This window comes from Miscanthus floridulus, chromosome 1 (genome assembly GCF_019320115.1).
Source record: "Miscanthus floridulus cultivar M001 chromosome 1, ASM1932011v1, whole genome shotgun sequence".
Lineage (NCBI taxonomy): Eukaryota > Viridiplantae > Streptophyta > Magnoliopsida > Poales > Poaceae > Miscanthus > Miscanthus floridulus.
This window is the reverse complement of record NC_089580.1, coordinates 130387774-130406009: the sequence shown is the minus strand read 5'-3', so window position 1 is coordinate 130406009 and position 18236 is coordinate 130387774. Positions and strand designations below refer to the sequence as shown.

The window sequence follows — 18236 nt, the reverse complement described above, 5'->3', positions numbered from 1 at the left end:
CCTTGGATGTCATTGGATTGAAAGAACATGCATATGCCTTTTTTAACTAATCAACAGAGAAGTATTCATGCACAAAGTCATCCATTCGTACCTCTCTACTAATCTTAGAAATGAAAGCTAAAGCATGGGTGCAGGGATGTCCAGTTACTTGCCAAGCCCTACAACTACATGTTTTTTGTACTAAGTTGATTGCGTACCTGAATCTGTTCATAGTTACTTCAGCTCTTCCAGCCCCACATATCAATACCTCATGGCCCTTGATACTCTTGGCTTTAGCATTTAGAGCATTGGTCATAGCTGAAATGATTGTGCCTGACATTTTACTAGCAATCTTGGCTCTCAAAACAAATTTCTCAATGATCATTTGTCTTATCTTGTCATGCATATCCACAATTTAAAAATCCTTGGTTTTGGACACCCAACTGTTAAAGCTTTCAGAGAGATTGTTGTTGATGTAATCTACCTTGCATTCTTCCCCAAATTTGCTTCTACTCCACACAAATGGATGGTTGTCATCCAACCAGGATAGTGCACTAGGATCCTTCTCCTCTATGTTTCTCATGAAGTACTTGAACTTGTCATTTGTGAAGCTCATGGTAGCTACCCACATATTCTTACCATAAAGCTCACCATTGTACCCATTCTTCTTCATGTTCTTCCACAAGTGCCTCATGCATTCTCTATGTTCCACTCCTGGGTACACATCATGTACAGCCACCTCAAGTCCTTTGCCTGCATCTGTACTAATGACCAAGCCTGTAGGAGTACCAATAGCCTTCTTTAAGTTTGTCACAAACCAAGTCCAACTTTCCTTAGACTTGGTCTCAATCACACCATAAGCCACTAAAAATAAGCAGTTTTGGCCATCCACTACAATAGCTGTTGCTAACTGACCCCTTCCCCTTCCAGTCAAGTGTGTGGCATCCATGGCAATGTAAGGCCTACATCCTTGCAAGAACCCATCAATGCATGGTTTAAGAGCAACAAAGAACCTACTGAAACACAAATCACCATTGTCATCTTCTTCAGTGTCTATGTCAACGATGCTGCCAGGTACTACTTTTAGAAGCTTAGCTTGATAAGTTGGTAGCAAGTTATAACTATCATTCCACTTCCCATATATGATGTCCATTGCCCTTACCTTGCCTCTAAAAACTCTATCGTATGGAACTTCTATTGAGTACTTCTTCTTGAGCCTATCTTGCAACTCCTTTGGTCTCATTTCAGGGTCTTCCCGCAGTAAATTGACAACTCTTTCAGCTACCTATTCATTGGAGGCCATTGTTTCACCACAATTGTTGAATGAACCACAAGTATGCTTTGGACCACTAGTCTTAACCTACAAAAAAACAACAAGAAAAGAACCATTTTATTAGTAAATTGCTGCACACTAATACTTCTTACTTGATGCTGAATGTTACAAAAAATTTGAAATGACCTTGCAACCAATGTACTTTTTACTTGTAGATGCAAAAAACTTCCACTTGCAACCCTGATTTGCTCTCTTGCATATGGCTCTAAATCTGCTCTTGTCCTTTTTCACAATCTCAAAAGCATGATCATTCAAGATGGCTTGATGTGTAACTATAGACTTGCACTGATCCACGTCTGGGAACACCACATTTACATCAATACATGGATTATCAACATCATATGAGAAGGGTGGAGGGTCATATTCATCATCATCAACAACAACTGGTCCATTGGGATTAAACTCAGGGTCAGAGCAATTATCACAAGAATCAGAGGATGCAGCCAAGTCACTATCATAGCAGCTATCACTTGCTGCCACAAGTGAATCAGTGTCAGAATATATGCCCTCCTCATCAACTCCTACACCCTCATCATGATGTGCACCTTTTGCTTTGGATTTGGTGGCTCTCTCTTTTTTGGTGGCTCTCTCTCTTTTGTTTGTGGATGTGGCTCTCTCAGCAGCTTTTGTCTCATTAGTGGGCACTCTATTCCTTACAGAAGGGTGGCACCTACGTTTTGTTGGTGAAAATCGCAATGGACCCTCAAAATCATTAATTTGGGCATTAATGTAAACCTTTCCCTTATCTTTATTGAGTTCAAACCACTCAAGCAACTGCTCATCAGTTTTAATCTCAATAGAAGGTCCTCTAGAAATTTCATCCAATGCACACCACAAACTTATGTACTGTTTTGAACCCCACATGTAGTGCTCAGCTATGAAATTATCTAGCTACAGTAGGTCAAAACTATGCATGTCAACAACTTGAGTAGGCAAGGTTCTTCCCTATTGCCATGATTTTGGTCCCCCATCCGGCAAACTGAAAAATGATAGAACTCTAACAACAAGGCTCATATCCATGTGATTTGGCCTACAAATCACATCACCAAATACACAATTAGCTAAATCGCTCTGCAAATAGAAACTGTTGATGCAAAAGTGGATCTGCAAACACAAAGGGCTAATACCCGAATCGATATCCAAAGCGTGCCAGTCGATTTGACCTGTTAATCGACAAGGATGAAGATACGAGTACTTTGGTCCTAACAACAGCGATACGCCCGGAAGTCACGGCCAAGAGGTGCTCACGCGGAACTCGAGAATCGCCGAAGGTCGCACTGAAGCGATGCAGCTCGCCGAATCAATGAGAACTCATAAAAAGGAAAAATATGCAAATTGACAAAGTCGCCGAAAAGTAAGTAGATGCAAATAGGAGTAAAAATTGGTTTTTGATATTGATTGATATATTTTTTTTACATTGCCCCTCACTCCATATTTATACCCTGATCTAAAGAGACACAACCGAACACAACTAGGACACCAAGCCCATATCTAAGGAAACACGTGACTCTTACATGAACCATACTCTAACAAATATAGAAAAGGAAATCAACTCCTATCTATTTCCCTGTCCGCCTCCATTACGATGAAAATCTCGCCATCTTCCTTCCCATCGGCATATCCCCTGTTTCATCGGCAGTAGTCTTCAAGTCTTCCTTCATCGGCATACTCACTGCTGCATCGGCAGTAGTCTTCAAGCCTTCCTTCATCGTCATACTCACTGTTGCATCGGCAGTAGTCTTCAAACCTCCCTTCATCGGCATCGACAATAACACCTCCAACCTCATCGGCAACGCCCGAGTCTAAACCAACCTTTCCATCGACCATCACCAGCTATCAGCAACCATCTTTACAAGCTGGTTTTCATCGGCTATCAAAGTACACAGTAACTTTCCCCTTGCCGATTAGTCCACTCCGATCATTTTGTCACGTACAAAAAACGGTATCAACACATGCCCCCCAATTTCGGAGTATAAAACCATTAATGCTCCGAAATTTACTTTAGACAACGCTTGCCTTCGCCCGATTACCGTAACTCATTCTCCAAGTCAAAACTTGATTTGTTATCAAATCCAATCAAATCTAATCCTGATTCACGCACTTCAGTAAATATCGCATAATCGCCAACCACTCTTGCCTTGATTATGGTTAAGATACCGAAACAATAACCCATCGGCAAGATCTTAACATGATAATGCTGCCATTTTCAGAATTAAAATATCCTGTATCAACATCTCTTCCAAGTCATGATTACTTGTCATCAACTCATCTGTACAATCCCCTGATTATCGCGCGAACAGTTACCATATCCATCTGAACCGTCCTGACCTATATGCGCGCGACATAGAGATAAGTCCAAAATACCCTTATTCCGGGCGGCTTATAAATAGATTTCTCCGGAACCCTCATTTTCTACCTTCAGCCTCCAATCCTTAGCATTCTCTCTCTCCGGCGGCGACTCCGACGAACAACTGCGCGACTTCAACCAACAAGAACTCTTCTCCGGCGCTAACTTCAAGTCTCTGGCTCGTACCTCCATCTTCCTCAAGACAATGGCCATCAACTTCGACGTCCCCGCGGTTCGCTCCACTCCCATTACCTTTTACTTTGATTTTTTGCAAATTCATTCAGTTGGTGATTTTTCCTTTCTTCTGTTCTCTGGATTCTATAACCTTAGGAACTGTGCAACAAATTAGTTATCCCAACCGATCAGCCGCATGTCCAATGCCTTGGACCAATGGGCAACCCAGATCCAACCGATCTGATCAATGCAGAGGTTAACAAAATCCCCTTTAGAGCCCAAAATTTCTCTCTGAATTTGTGGAAAGACACATTCCGATCTTGGCCCAAAACCACCAAAGGGTGGAAAGATTGGTACTTGAGGGTTAATAGATCGATGTAAGTATACTGGGCAGAACGAAAGTTAGACCAATGCATTAGGCTATCTATTGCCGATATGCAGAAGAATGAATCAATGATAATTGCAGCTGCTTATTTCTGGTCAGACACGACCAATACTTTTATGTTTGGACATGGCCCAGCTACTCCCACCCTTGCCGATATCCACATGCTTACTGGCTTGGACATCTCAACTGCCGATGAAGGCTCCATCTATGGTAGAAAGTCTGAATATAGGGTGAATACCCGCAACATCGGCGGTTGGACGGGATATATTCAAGAATACCAGAAGACCGGGACACTTAACCAGAGGGAACATGCCACATTCCTGAATATGTGGTTAGAAAAATTCATCTTCTGTGGTCGATCAGTAGGACCAACCAACGCCTTCCTCCCTGCAGCTGAACTTTTAGCTAATGGCGTAAGGTTTCCTCTTGGCCGATACCTTCTGAGCTCCACTTATCATCTTCTTCATCAAGTGTCTCAGAAACTTTTGCTTGGCGAACCCATCGGCAACCTGGGAGGCCCGTGGTGGTTTATCAACATGTGGCTGAATGCCCATATGCACAAACGTTTGCAATGGGACTTTTTTGCTCAACAATTCCCACGAGAAATTGCTGAAGACTATGTGCTTGGGGACGATGAATCGGCAACACGCTCACCCCTCAATTTTGGTGAAGCCATAATTGTCCTTCCTGGAACAGAAGCCAATGAAGACCAAATCGGTAGATTCTTTCAAAGCTTCTACAATGGTCTTTCTCGTGATCATAGGGCCTGGGTGCCTTATATTGACGAAGAAAACAGATTCCCCCTTCTTTTCAACTTTGCCGATGACACTCTGAATCAAGATAATGAGCTCATGATGGCTATCATCACTCCCAGGGCAATTCCAGTAAACACATTCGGCAGCGGGAAAAACACCAACATTACGTATGAATTTTACAACCCATCGGCAGTATCCCGCCAATTGGCTTTTGGGCAACTGCCAATCAAACTCTGCTTTGCCGATGTGATCAAACCCAGGGAAACAATCACCTGCGAAACAGATTGGAACAAGGTAGTATAACTCTCCCCCGATGCCGATACTACAGATGTCGATATATCCACCTGGACGCCAATATCTTTCATCACCGAGTCATATAAGCAATGGTGGCGAGAGTGGAAGGAACAACTGTTCGCAACTTCTGCTCACACATATCGGCACATGATCGACCCTGAATATGCCATCCCTGACGACGCAGTAAGTTTCTTTTAACTCCCTTCTGCTTTTCTCTTCATATATCAGTAACTGATTCTCTTATAACAGGTTAACAATCCAGCACCATCGGTGAGCAAGAGTGGGAAACCCTTCAATCTTCGGCCTGTTTCCCCAACATCGCCGATCGGCTACAACGCTCCCACCTTAGCCGCTTTAACTCACCAGAAGATCCGTACCAAGACCATCACTTCCAAGTCCAAATTGGCTACATCCAGGGCTACTCCATCGGCTGCTGCTACAACCTTGGTCAAGGCATTCAAGGTAACAACCTTGTTTATTTTTACTTATGCCGATCACAAACTGTATTAACCTTAATCATCAGGGGGTAAGAGCTGCTACTGGATCGTCATCGGCAATTCCGCCGATATCAAGCACCACTTCTCTCGATGAACCTTCAGAGGTAGCTTCTTGACTTTACATTTTATCTGTTAAATATCATATCTTACACTTGTTTTGCAGCAACAATTGGGTACATCGGCAAACGTACCAGATGTCCAAGCTTCACAACCAACAAGTGTCGATGCCCCCCAGCCAATCGTTGCCAATGCCCAAGCAAAGCGCAAAGCTTTAATAGATACTGAAGCACAGCCAAAACGACAAAGGTCTATGCCGATCCCTACATCTGCCCCAATGTCATCGGTCATCATACCTCAAGAGCCAACCACCGATGAAGTCACAGAGGATATCCCATCGGCAAGCTCAGCCGATCCCCCACACGACATGCTCCAGGTTGCTTCCTCCAGTCAAGCACAGGAAATTGCCTTGAAACAGGTAAACCGATCAACCTAGCTGATTTACAATACTCATACTTACCCTTAACTGATCTCCTTTTCTCTCTCTCAGGAACAAGATTCCCCGAACAGCCTATTTTCCTTTGCCATTGACATTTCTGACGACGATGGAGAGGAGACAAGTTCTTCCCTTGCACTGGGAACGATATCGGCAGAAACTAAATCCAAGTTGGAAGCCCTCCTGAACTTGCTACAGCAGGGTACCGCCCAACTGGTAGATGACTCGGACCCCATAAAGGCAATTTTCAAAACAATTCGTGGCTAGGTCCCTGCCGATGTTGAAGAAGTACTCTTCCCAGCAGCTCATTTAGAAAGCCGCCAACTGCAATATCAATGGGCTGCTCAGCGCATTGCCGATAGAGCAGCTCAAGCTCAACTCAAAGAAGAGATGCTACAACTGAAACAAATTGCTGATGAGAAGCACAAGGGCATCGGCAACTTGCAGACTTCGGGTTCTGAACTTAAGCAGAAAATCTTGGATTTATCAGCAAGGAAGATGGCTCTATTGGCTGAATTGAAAGAAGTCGATGCAGCCTTAACTCATGCCCAACAAGAAGCCAGCCAGCTACCCAATGCCATCAAAGCCCTTCAGCAAGAAAGAGATATCCAGGCTAGCAAAGCTTTGGCCATGAAGAAAAAACTCAAGCCTGTGGAGGGTGCTGCCGATGACGATATCAAAGAAATGGAGGAAGCCAACCAGATTCGCCTGCGTGCGATATTAGCTATCCAATCCTTGTTGAACTTGTAATCTTGTTTATTGTATCGGCACTTTATGAGACATTGACATCCTTGCATAATTCTAGCCGATAGTACTGTTATCGGCACTTATACTTTTATGCATCTATCCAGATACTAGGGTAATATTTCTTTAAATATTTTCCATTTAACGCTCTAGGAAACACAACCCCTTCGAGGGTTTCTAAAATATATGCATTACTAGGAACAGACTGATTTATCCGATATGGACCTTCCCAATTAGGAGACCACTTTCCAAACTTTGAACTTTTAGTCCCAATCGGTAAAATCAATTTCCAAACCAGATCTCCATCGGCAAACTCCTTTACCTTCACCTTCTTGTCATACCATCTGGCTACTCTTTTCTTATTTTCTTCGATACTAACTAAAGCCCTTAACCGATGACCCGCCACATCTTCCAACTCATCCTTCATAAGAGTATTATAATCATTGGCTGTCAGCTGATTTTGAGAACGTATTCGCCTAGAGCCAACTTTAATTTCCCAAGGCAATACTGCATCGTGTCCATATACTAACTGATAAGGCGTTACTTTGGTTGCACCATGACATGACATCCGATATGACCACAAGGCTTCATTTAATACTGTATGCCACCTCCTAGGATTTTCTTCAATTTTGCGCTTAATGAGTTTGATGATCCCTTTGTTAGAAGCCTCAGCTTGACCATTAGCTTGAGCATAATATGGAGAAGAATTTAAAATTTTAATTCCCATACCTACAGCAAACTCATCAAATTCTCCTGATGTAAACATAGTGCCCTGATCGGTAGTGATAGTCTGAGGAATACCAAATCGGTAAACAATATGCTCTTTCACAAAATCAATCATATTAACCGATGTCACCTTTTTTAAAGGAATTGCCTCAACCCACTTCGTGAAATAATCGGTAGCAACCAGAATAAATTTATGTCCTTTACTTGATGGCGGATAAATCTGACCAATGAGATCAATAGCCCATCCCCGGAATGGCCACGGTTTGATTATAGGGTTCATAGCCGATGCAGGCGCTCTTTGAATATTACCAAACTTTTGACACCCCTTGTGGGGGTATTAACCCCTATACCCTTACGGTTAAGCTTGGGCTGGCCCGGATCGATGGGTTCAGTCCACCCGAAAGATGACGTGCGGCCCAGTTAACCTGATCGGAGTCCTGCACAAGGAATCAAGACGGATTTGGCGACCAAGCAGGATCCTGGTCGGTTAGAATAGGAATCCTTATCCGGCCAGATATGGCAATTGTAACTGACTAGGATTAGTTTCCAGATCTGTAACCCTGCCCCCCGGACTATATAAGGCGGGCAGGGGACCCCTCTAAAAAATATCTCTCATTGACATACAGCAATACAAATCAGACGCAGGACGTAGGTATTACGCCTTCTTGGCGGCCGAACCTGGATAAAACCTCGTGTTTGTCTTGCGTCACCGTCTTGTTTGGGGCTTGCGCATCTGTCTGCCGATAATCTACTACCTTGGGCATACCCCTAGGTAGACTGCCGACCATATTTCGTCGACAGTGGCGCGCCAGGTAGGGGGTGTGCGTACTGCTCTCCAAACAAACAAGATGGTCATCATCTCTGGCTCCATGGCTACGCCCAGCGGCCTCACGTTCACCGTCGGCCAGATCACCTGGACCACCAGCTCCGACGACTCCATCGCCATGGCCACGGGGGTGGCATGGATTCAGCCTGCGCCGACGACTACTTCACCTGCATCGGCTACGGCTCTGACCACGGTGAACACGGCTCCGACCACGGTGAACACGGCTCCGACCACGATGGACCTGGCTCCGACCACGGGACATCTGGCTCCAACCACGCCTACAGCCACGCCAACAACCCGTCATCCGCTTCCCCGCTACAGAGGGAAGCAGATCGACAACACCGACCTACTCGGTTCCGTTGATCGGGTCGGTATCCAACTCGCTGAAACCCTGGCTCTGGTAAGTACGATTCAAACCCAACCTAACGGGCAGGTAACAACTCTCCACGATAGATCTATCCGACCAGCTCGGACCAGTCGTCCTGTGCGATTTGGAACAGATCTTGTGGTCGTATCAACTCCTGAGGGGCGTTTCGCTCGTCGCCGGCCAGACATCGCAACGGGTCTCCGACTCTGCGAGTACGAAGCCCCGACGGAGAACCACCAGGTCCAGCCTTACGGCCTGCAAAACGCTGCCTCCAGCTACGCGTACAACCTGCGACACCGCTCGGATCTGTGTCCTGTACACCGGTCTCGGCCGAAGCCATGCAACATCGTCAACATGGTCCGGATCGAAGATTATCGGGAAGGATCCGTCCACACAGTCTGAGAAGGTGACTCCAGCTCCTCATCCGGCATCGCGTCCAACGCATCTGTCCACACCGAGCTTCAGCGTCACGAAGATGAAGGCGCCCAATACGATCTGGATCTACCAGACCACGCCCCGGGTTTCCCCCAATTTCCGTCTTTCCCGCCAAGACGAGGGGATTTGATCCATGTTGTCAGCAACGACGAGCCGCCAGCAGTTGGCGAAACAGAACAAGAAAAGACTGCACGCGAAGCACGCAATATTGACTGGTTTAATCACCGGCAAATCGAAGCTGAAGCAGACCAGGAGGCACGACGCATAAGGGTCCAACCGCGCGACCTCAACAATGCTTTCGACAGGGTGGGGGATAAACAAGTCTTCAAGACCCCAAGCGCCAACGTAGCCGTCGCCATGGCGACGATGCAGCGGCTGCCCAACACTCCCGAGACTCAAGTAATCCGTGATGACATACAAGCTTATCTGACGGCTGCTATGGCTCAGACCGCAGAGATGAACCAAGCCCGGGCTCCATCCGTTTCTGTCGAATCAAGCCACAGCCGCCAATACTCAAGTCGCTCACAGCCACTCAACCTACGTGGCTCGCGCAATAACGACCCATCGGACAACCGTCAAGGCGGGAACGGTGGTCGTGATGGTGGTCGGGACGACAACCGCCGCCGGGAGGATAACCGCCACGACGTTCGAGGCGACAACCGCCGAGATAACCGCGACAATCGCCGTGATAACCACGGTCGCAGCGCTAATCCAGGTGGCAATCGAGATCGCCGCGATGGCAATAACGATCTCCGCCATTACCTCGGTGGACGTGATTTGCGTGCTCGCATCAACCAGAGAGCCGACGATCGTGCATCCCATGAAAGCTATCGCCGTATGGAGTACGACACCGTCCACGGTCCGCCGGGTCTGAAGCAGTTCACTCCACACCTGCGCCAAGTCATATGGCCCAAGAATTTCAAGCTCGAGAAGCTTCAGAAGTACGACGGCAAAGAAAACCCCGAATTATGGGTCATGCTCTATGAAACCGCGTGCCGGTCAGCCATGGCCGACGAGCACGTTATGTCTAACTACTTCCCAGTCGCCGTTGGTCATGCAGGTCACCAATGGCTAGTTAGCTTGCCGGCAAACTCTTTTGACTCTTGGCAGGAACTCAAGCAGGCCTTCATCGACAATTTCATCGCTACTTGTGAACAACCCGGCAACAAGTACGATCTGCAACGGATCCGAGATAGGAAAGACGAACCACTACGCGAGTACGTTCGGCGTTTCTCGGAGATGCGCATCAAGGTCCCATCAATATCCGACAATGAAGCAATCGAGGCTTTCGTCACCGGCCTCCGCTTCCACGACGCCCTGAGAGACAAGCTCCTCCGGAAAAGACCTGAGTCAGTCACAGCGCTCTTGGCCACCGCTAAGAAATACGCGGACGCTGACGACGCTAAAAAGATAATCGTCGAAGACGAAGCAAGGGTCCCACGCTCCGACCACCCCCCACACCGCGATGATTACCGCGGCAACCGTGGTCGGAACGACAATTTTGACCGCCGCAACCAGCGCAACGACTCCCGCGACCACCGTGATCAACGTAATCAGCGGCGCAACCGCCGTGACGATTACAGAAGCAAGCGTGCTCGGGAAGATGATGGCGAGGTCAATACTGTGAAAAAGGGCGGAGGACGTCGTAACTACGAGGACGATTACGCCAAGGCATTGAAGGGCCCCTGCCAGCTCCATCCCAAGTCGAACCATACCATGGAGAATTGTCGCGTCCTCAAGACTATCTACACGCGCCAACAGGCTCCGGATATGTCCGACAAGCCTACTGACGTGAGGGAACAGCGCAACGAGGACAACGACGACGACGATGCAGATCCTCGTCATAAATACGTCAAGCCGACGGATCGCATGCACACCATCATCGGTGGCAAGGTGTCCATTGAGACCAAACGAGAACGCAAGCTGCTCGCCCGTGCCTGCTTGAACGTGGCAAAGAACGACAACCTTCTTACCGATCCACGGCTTCCTCCGTGGTCTCACCGTGAAATCTACTTCAGCAGGAAGGACCAATGGGCCGCCATACCCGAGCCAGGGCGTTTTCCCCTGGTCCTCGATCCTTGTATCAACAAGGTTCAGTTCGACAGGGTACTGATCGACGGTGGCAGCTCCATTGATATACTGTTCAAGAACAGCCTGCCCGCTCTGAAAATAGCCCAGGCGGACCTGAAGCCGTACGAGGCACAGTTCTGGGGCGTTCTCCCCGGACAGAGCTCCACACCTCTCGGGCAGATCACGCTGCCTGTGCAGTTTGGGACTCTGGACCACTTCCGCACCGACTACGTCAACTTCGTGGTTGCTGATTTCGACGGCACCTACCATGCTATTCTTGGTCGACCGTCGCTCACCAAGTTCATGGCCATACCTCATTACAGGTATCTGGTGCTCAAGATGCCTACTGAGAAAGGAGTTTTAACCCTCAGGGGCAACGTATACGCAGCTTATACCTGCGAGGACGACAGCTTCAAAATAGCAGAGGCCCACGACCTCTCTATTCGCATGGCCGAGACCATGCTCAACGCTAAGAAGACCACGGCCGACCACTTGGAGATCCCAGAGCTTGAGGCTCCGTGCAAGAACATCAGGTGCAAGGAGCACAAGACGATCCAGCTGGTCGAGGGCGATCCCAGCAAAACGGCCCTCATCGGGGCCGACCTGGATCCCAAATAGGAAGACGCGCTCGTCAGGTTCTTGAGGGGCAACGTGGATGTGTTTGCATGGAAACCTTCTGACATGCCCGGTGTACCTCGGGACTTGATTGAGCACTCCTTGAATGTCAACAGCAAAGCCAAACCAATCAAGCAGAAGCTACGACGGTTCGCTCGCGACAAAAAGGAGGCGATTAGGGTAGAAGTTACACGGCTATTGGCAGCCGGATTTATCAAAGAAGTGTATCATCCGGAATGGTTAGCCAACCCGGTTCTTGTACGCAAAAAGAATAATGAATGGAGAATGTGCGTTGATTACACTGATCTCAACAAACACTGCCCTAAGGACCCCTTTGGTTTGCCTCGCATAGACGAGGTCGTAGATTCAACCACCGGTTGCGAGCTGCTTTCCTTTCTCGATTGCTACTCTGGTTATCACCAGATCGCTCTCAAAAAGGACGACCAGATCAAGACATCTTTCATCACGCCTTTCGGCGCCTACTGCTACACGACTATGTCGTTCGGGCTCAAAAACGCCGGTGCTACCTACCAACGCGCTATACAGGCCTGCCTCAACGATGAGATAAAAGACGGCCTCGTCGAGGCTTACGTCGACGATGTAGTTGTCAAAACCAAGGAAGCACATACCCTGGTTGACAATCTGGAACGCACCTTCGTAGCCCTTAATACGTTCCAATGGAAATTAAACCCAAAGAAGTGCATCTTTGGTGTCCCTTCTGGCATACTGCTCGGCAACGTCGTCAGTTACGACGGCATACGCCCTAACCCGGAGAAAGTCAAAGCTGTCTTAGACATGAAGCCCCCAAAAAAGGTGAAGGATGTTCAGAAGCTCACCGGCTGCATGGCTGCTCTAAGCCGTTTCATATCAAGATTAGGAGAAAAAGGACTACCATTCTTCAAACTGCTCAAATCGTCCGAGAAGTTTGAGTGGTCGGAGGAAGCAGACGCTGCCTTCACGCAGCTGAAACAATACCTCACGTCACCTCCGGTACTTACTGCTCCCAGAGAAGACGAAACTCTCCTGCTTTACATTGCGGCAACCGATCGGGTGGTTTCCACTACAATGGTGGTCGAGCGCGACGAGCCGGGCCACGCCTACAAGGTACAGCGGCCAATCTATTTCATTAGTGAGGTACTCAACGAATCCAAGACCAGGTACCCACAGATTCAGAAACTGCTCTACGCCATACTGATAACATCCCGAAAGTTGAGGCATTACTTCGACGAATATCGTGTGGTGGTCATGACCGAGTATCCTTTGGGGGACATCATTCGTAATAAGGATGCGAACGGGCGCATCGTCAAATGGGCAATGGAGCTATGCCCCCTTTCCTTGGAATTTGCAAGCCATACTACAATCAAGTCTCAGGCACTCGTCGATTTCATCGTCGAGTGGACAGACTTAAGCACGCCTGCTTCTCCGGGATCCGACGAATATTGGACGATGTACTTTGACGGTTCTCTCAACATTGACGGTGCGGGAGCAGGAATTCTTTTCATATCACCATCCAAGGAGCAGCTCCGGTACGTCCTCAGGATTTATTTCCCAGCATCTAATAATGCCGCCGAGTATGAAGCATGCTTGCATGGTCTACGCATTGCGGTTGAGCTTGGAGTTAAACGTCTCTATGTTTACGGAGATTCGGCTTTGGTCATCAACCAACTCAACAAGGACTGGGACACGACCAGTGAAAAGATGGACGCATATTGCAAATCGATAAGAAAGCTGGAAGGCAGGTTCTATGGCATCGAGTACATACACGTGGTCCGGGACAAGAACCAAGCAGCGGATGCGTTGTCAAAGTTAGGATCATCCCGAGCCAAAATCCCACATGGCGTATTCGTCCAAGACCTGCTCACGTCCTCCATTGAAGACGAAGATTCAACGACCGACAAAGTCTCAGACCAGCAATTAGTGGCTACGGTTCCAGCGCCGAGCACAACCGAGCCGCTTCCGACCACTCATGAGCCAGACTGGAGAACACCTTTCATCAAGTACTTAACAGACGGTAGCGGTTATATCGATCGAACAGAAAATGAACGCCTGATGCGTCGTAGTAAGCAGTATCTGCTCGTCGATGGCAAGTTATGGCGCAAAAACGCTAAGGAGGAAATCTTGATGAAGTGTATAACCCAGGAGGAAGGCAAGCATCTCCTAGACCAAATTCACTCTGGCTCCTGCGGCAACCACGCGGCCTCAAGAACACTGGTCGGTAAGGCTTTCCGAGCAGGGTTCTATTGGCCGTCAGCAGTGGCCGACGCAGAGAAGCTAGTCCGCCACTGTGAAGGTTGTCAGTTCTTCTCCAAGAGAATCCATGTACCGGCACATGAGATCCAGACGATTCCAGCCTCTTGGCCCTTCGCATGCTGGGGACTGGACATGATCGGGCCTTTCAAACCAGCTCCTGGGAAATTTACATTCGTCTTCGTGCTAATTGATAAGTTTTCTAAGTGGATAGAATACATGCCTTTGGTACAGGCATCCTCAGAGAAAGCCGTTACATTCCTCGACCAGGTCATCCACCGTTTCGGCGTGCCCAACAGCATCATTACTGATCTGGGTACTCAGTTCACCGGGAACGCTTTTTGGGACTTCTGCGATGAAAGGAGCATAGTTGTAAAATACGTCTCGGTGGCGCATCCTAGAGCTAATGGACAAGTCGAGCGGGCAAATGGCATGATCTTGGATGCATTGAAAAAGAGGATGTATAGAGAAAACGATAAAGCTCCTGGAAGATGGCTCAAGGAGTTACCAGCCGTTGTCTGGGGCCTCCGAACTCAGCCCAGTCGTAACACTAGCGTCTCACCATACTTTATGGTTTACGGCGCTGAAGCAGTCCTCCCACCAGATATAGCTTTCCGATCAGCACGGGTAGAGAACTTCGACGAAGGCAAGGTCGACGAAGTACGGGAGCTAGAAGTCAACAGCGCAGAAGAGAAAAGGCTTGATTCTTGCGTACGCACGGCCAAGTACCTTGCTGTTTTGCGCAGGTACTACAACAAGAACGTTAAAGAGCGTTTCTTCGTGGTCGGGGACTTAGTCTTGAAGTGGAAGATGAACCAGGCTGGTGTCCACAAACTCGCAACCCCATGGGAGGGACCCTTCATAATCAAGGAAGTCACACGTCCAACGTCATACAGGTTAGCTCATCCAGATGGCACGGACGTACCGAACTCATGGCACATCGACAAGCTTAGACGTTTCTATGCTTAACTACTGAGATATGTACTCTACTTGTATTTTCGATTTACTTTACTAAAGCAACTATGATTTCTCCGACCACTCTAATGTGTCACTCCAAATTTTATGGTTATTCTAACTTAAGCTAGTACAAGCCGACCACCACTCCTTCTACGGTTTTTCGGAGCAGGCCCTGTCTCCGGTTCCTCCCAACACGTGCACGGGATCCGCTCTCTACGTTGCGGGTGATCGGCAGGTCCCCCCTGGTTTGGCTTGTCTGCGTTCACGTGTGCACAGGTCATAGTACCTCATACTCCGACCACATGCCAGACTAGGGCCGCACAAACTTTTCAGGATGACGTGTCGAGCAAAACGGTACAACTAAACAGAACGTTAACACGTTCCCACTTAGTTACACCAACACAAAATTTCAAGCTTAAAGTACCTTTTGTATAAAACAAACAAGCTTATAATGATATACAGTTACGTTATTACAAGCTTGCCTGAAAAGGCTCAAGTTTACAATAACACAACTATGTCCTCCTTCTACAGCTCTAAGCCTATTACATTGGCTGGTCGGGGCGCATGGCATTTACTGCTCGCCGCCTCTGATACCCTACTCGAGTCTCGGGGACTCTGGAGCTAGTCAAGCTGAAGGGGATGGCCCCGCCGGTGCCTGGCTGGTCGAGACCGCAGGCTCCGTTGGTTGGCTTGTAGCTGATGGCATTTCCAGCTGGCTTGTCGATGGCATACCCTGCACAGGTGCTGTCCCACCTCCGCACAGGTTAATATCGCCAATTATCTTTGACGACAAGTCCAGCTGGGCCGTCCGAAGCTCTTCGGCCTGGTCTGGGTCTATCTCTTTCGGGTACCCAGCCTCCAAGCGTTTGAGATCGATCAGGGGGTAGTGAGCACGAACCATGCTTAGCACATGGGCACCCGTGTACTCACCCGCCTCCTTCACGAAGTCTTGGAACCATCCCCATGCTTGCTTGCATCTCTCGACTAGTCCGAGCTGAGGCGTCCTTAGCTCTTCCTCTGTGAGCGCCGGGTCGATAAGGTCGAGGACGGGCACAATGCCAGTTGCCATTTCTTGGCACCGCTTGCTCCACGTGTCCCGCTCCTCGGCGGCCTTAACGCATTGTGCTTTCCAGTCGTCACGCTCCTTGATCACGGCCTCAAGGTGCCTCTTGGCATTGACTTTCAAAACTGAAAACAGTACAAGACATCAAACGTGATGACACGACAAGGCAATGTGGCAATTGAACGAGAAAGGTGGTCTGGAGTGCTTACTTTTCAGGTCGTCCTTCATTTTGTTAGTGTGGTCTTGGAGTTCCGACTGGCGACGTGCCAGTTTCTCGTTGTCCTCCTTCAGGCGACCACATTCTACAAGCGCGCGGCTGTTCTCCCCCTGGAGGCGGGTCACTTCAGCTTCTAAACCTGCATTACAGCTATTGCTGTCAAGAACAAAATAACGCAAGTCCTGCACTTGCTATGATACGGTGAACACTTACTCATTTTCTCCTGCTCTTTGTTTTCGAGCTGGCCGACCAGGTTTTTGTTCTGTGTTTCTTGGTCTGTCCTCTCCTGGTCGGCGGCTTCAAGGTGGCGCCATAGGCGTTCCACTTCAGCCGTCAGCTCCTTATTGGTCATCATGGTTCCTTCTATCTGGTCGAAGCACCTTTTTCGGTATCTTGCAGTTTTCATCAAGTCCTGCACACAGACAAGCTACGTCAGACAGCTCGACTACACAACAGGGTCAAGGACTAAAGCCAAATATACCTGGACTTCAGTCACCAGATGCTTGGCCGCCCGTTCGACTCTTAAGGTCTCTTCGACCTCTGGGATTTCTTCGTGCATGACCCATTCGTCGTTCCGATAGCGCGACACATATACATGTTGTCGCCTATCTTGGGGACAGCCCAGGACTTCTTCCACTTCATCCTCTTCAGCCTCCTGTTCGGGAGGTGGCACTGGTCCGAAGTTTGCAGACTCCACGACCATCAGGGCTTTCCCACGAGCCGTCGCGTCGGCAACCATGTTCCGGGCAACTTCTGGCTGCTGCCCCTCGGCTAGATCCAGCTCCCTTGGCGCCGTGGTATCCGCCTCATCAGGTTTCGTGCTTGGAGCACTTGTATTCTGCTCGGGGACTGGCATCTGGTCGTCCGCCTGCTGAGGCCCAGGCGGAGTCCCTGCCATGGGCTCCTCCACGGTTGGTTGCTGAGCAGTTTGTCCAGCCGTTGTTGGTAGGGACGTTCCGCACCCAGCTAGCTGGTCGGGGTTTTCGGTGGACGCCGATCTAATACATTCAGAGACAAATTCAGAAGATAATAGCATCCAATGCAAAATGCAAAGCTTACATCAAAAGTATAGATACTTACAGTTTTGATTTGCGGAAGGAAGTGAGGAAGGAACGTCTCCTCGACCGCCCCTGCTCCGCTTGCTCGGCAGTTTCCACCGGGACTTGTTCAACCTCCGGTACGAGCGTCGGAGCTTGATGCGGCACGTTCTCTTCGTTCGTGCTCTGTGTTGCAGTGGTCGGTGCTATGACCACTGCTGGCACAGAGGAGCCACCCTGCTCCGACGGTCCCACCTGCCTTCTCCTTTTTCGGGGGACGAGCCGAAAGATGTCCGCATCCTCTGCTTCATCGTCCGACGGGGGGAAGATGGCTTGACGTCGTTTGCTGGCAGCCGAACGCTTGCCAGCGGCTCTGGTCGAGGCGTCCTCTATGGTCTCAAGTACCGCCCAGTGAACGTCGTCGGTCCTGGCGCTGGTCTGGGCGGCTGGCCCAGTAGCTTGTGGCCATTCTACACCGGGGGGAGGCGACACAAACACTCCTGCCCGGTCACGGCCATTACACTGAGACACACAATGAAGGAAAAGACAGTTATTTTCTCGATGCAACATGACTGTACAGTTGAAAGGAGGCGTCATTTACCTTTGGGGGAGGGCGAGCCAGCTTGAAGGCGTGTTCAATGGCGTTCAGTGCAACGTAATTGGGATCGGCCAGGT

General features: G+C 48.8%; 1 pseudogene; it reads right to left on the bottom strand.

Annotated features, from left to right (window-relative positions):
- Window positions 1-394: 394 nt before the first annotated feature.
- Window positions 395-16879, bottom strand: LOC136463136 (uncharacterized; annotated as a pseudogene).
- Between the last annotated feature and the right edge of the window lie 1357 nt (window positions 16880-18236).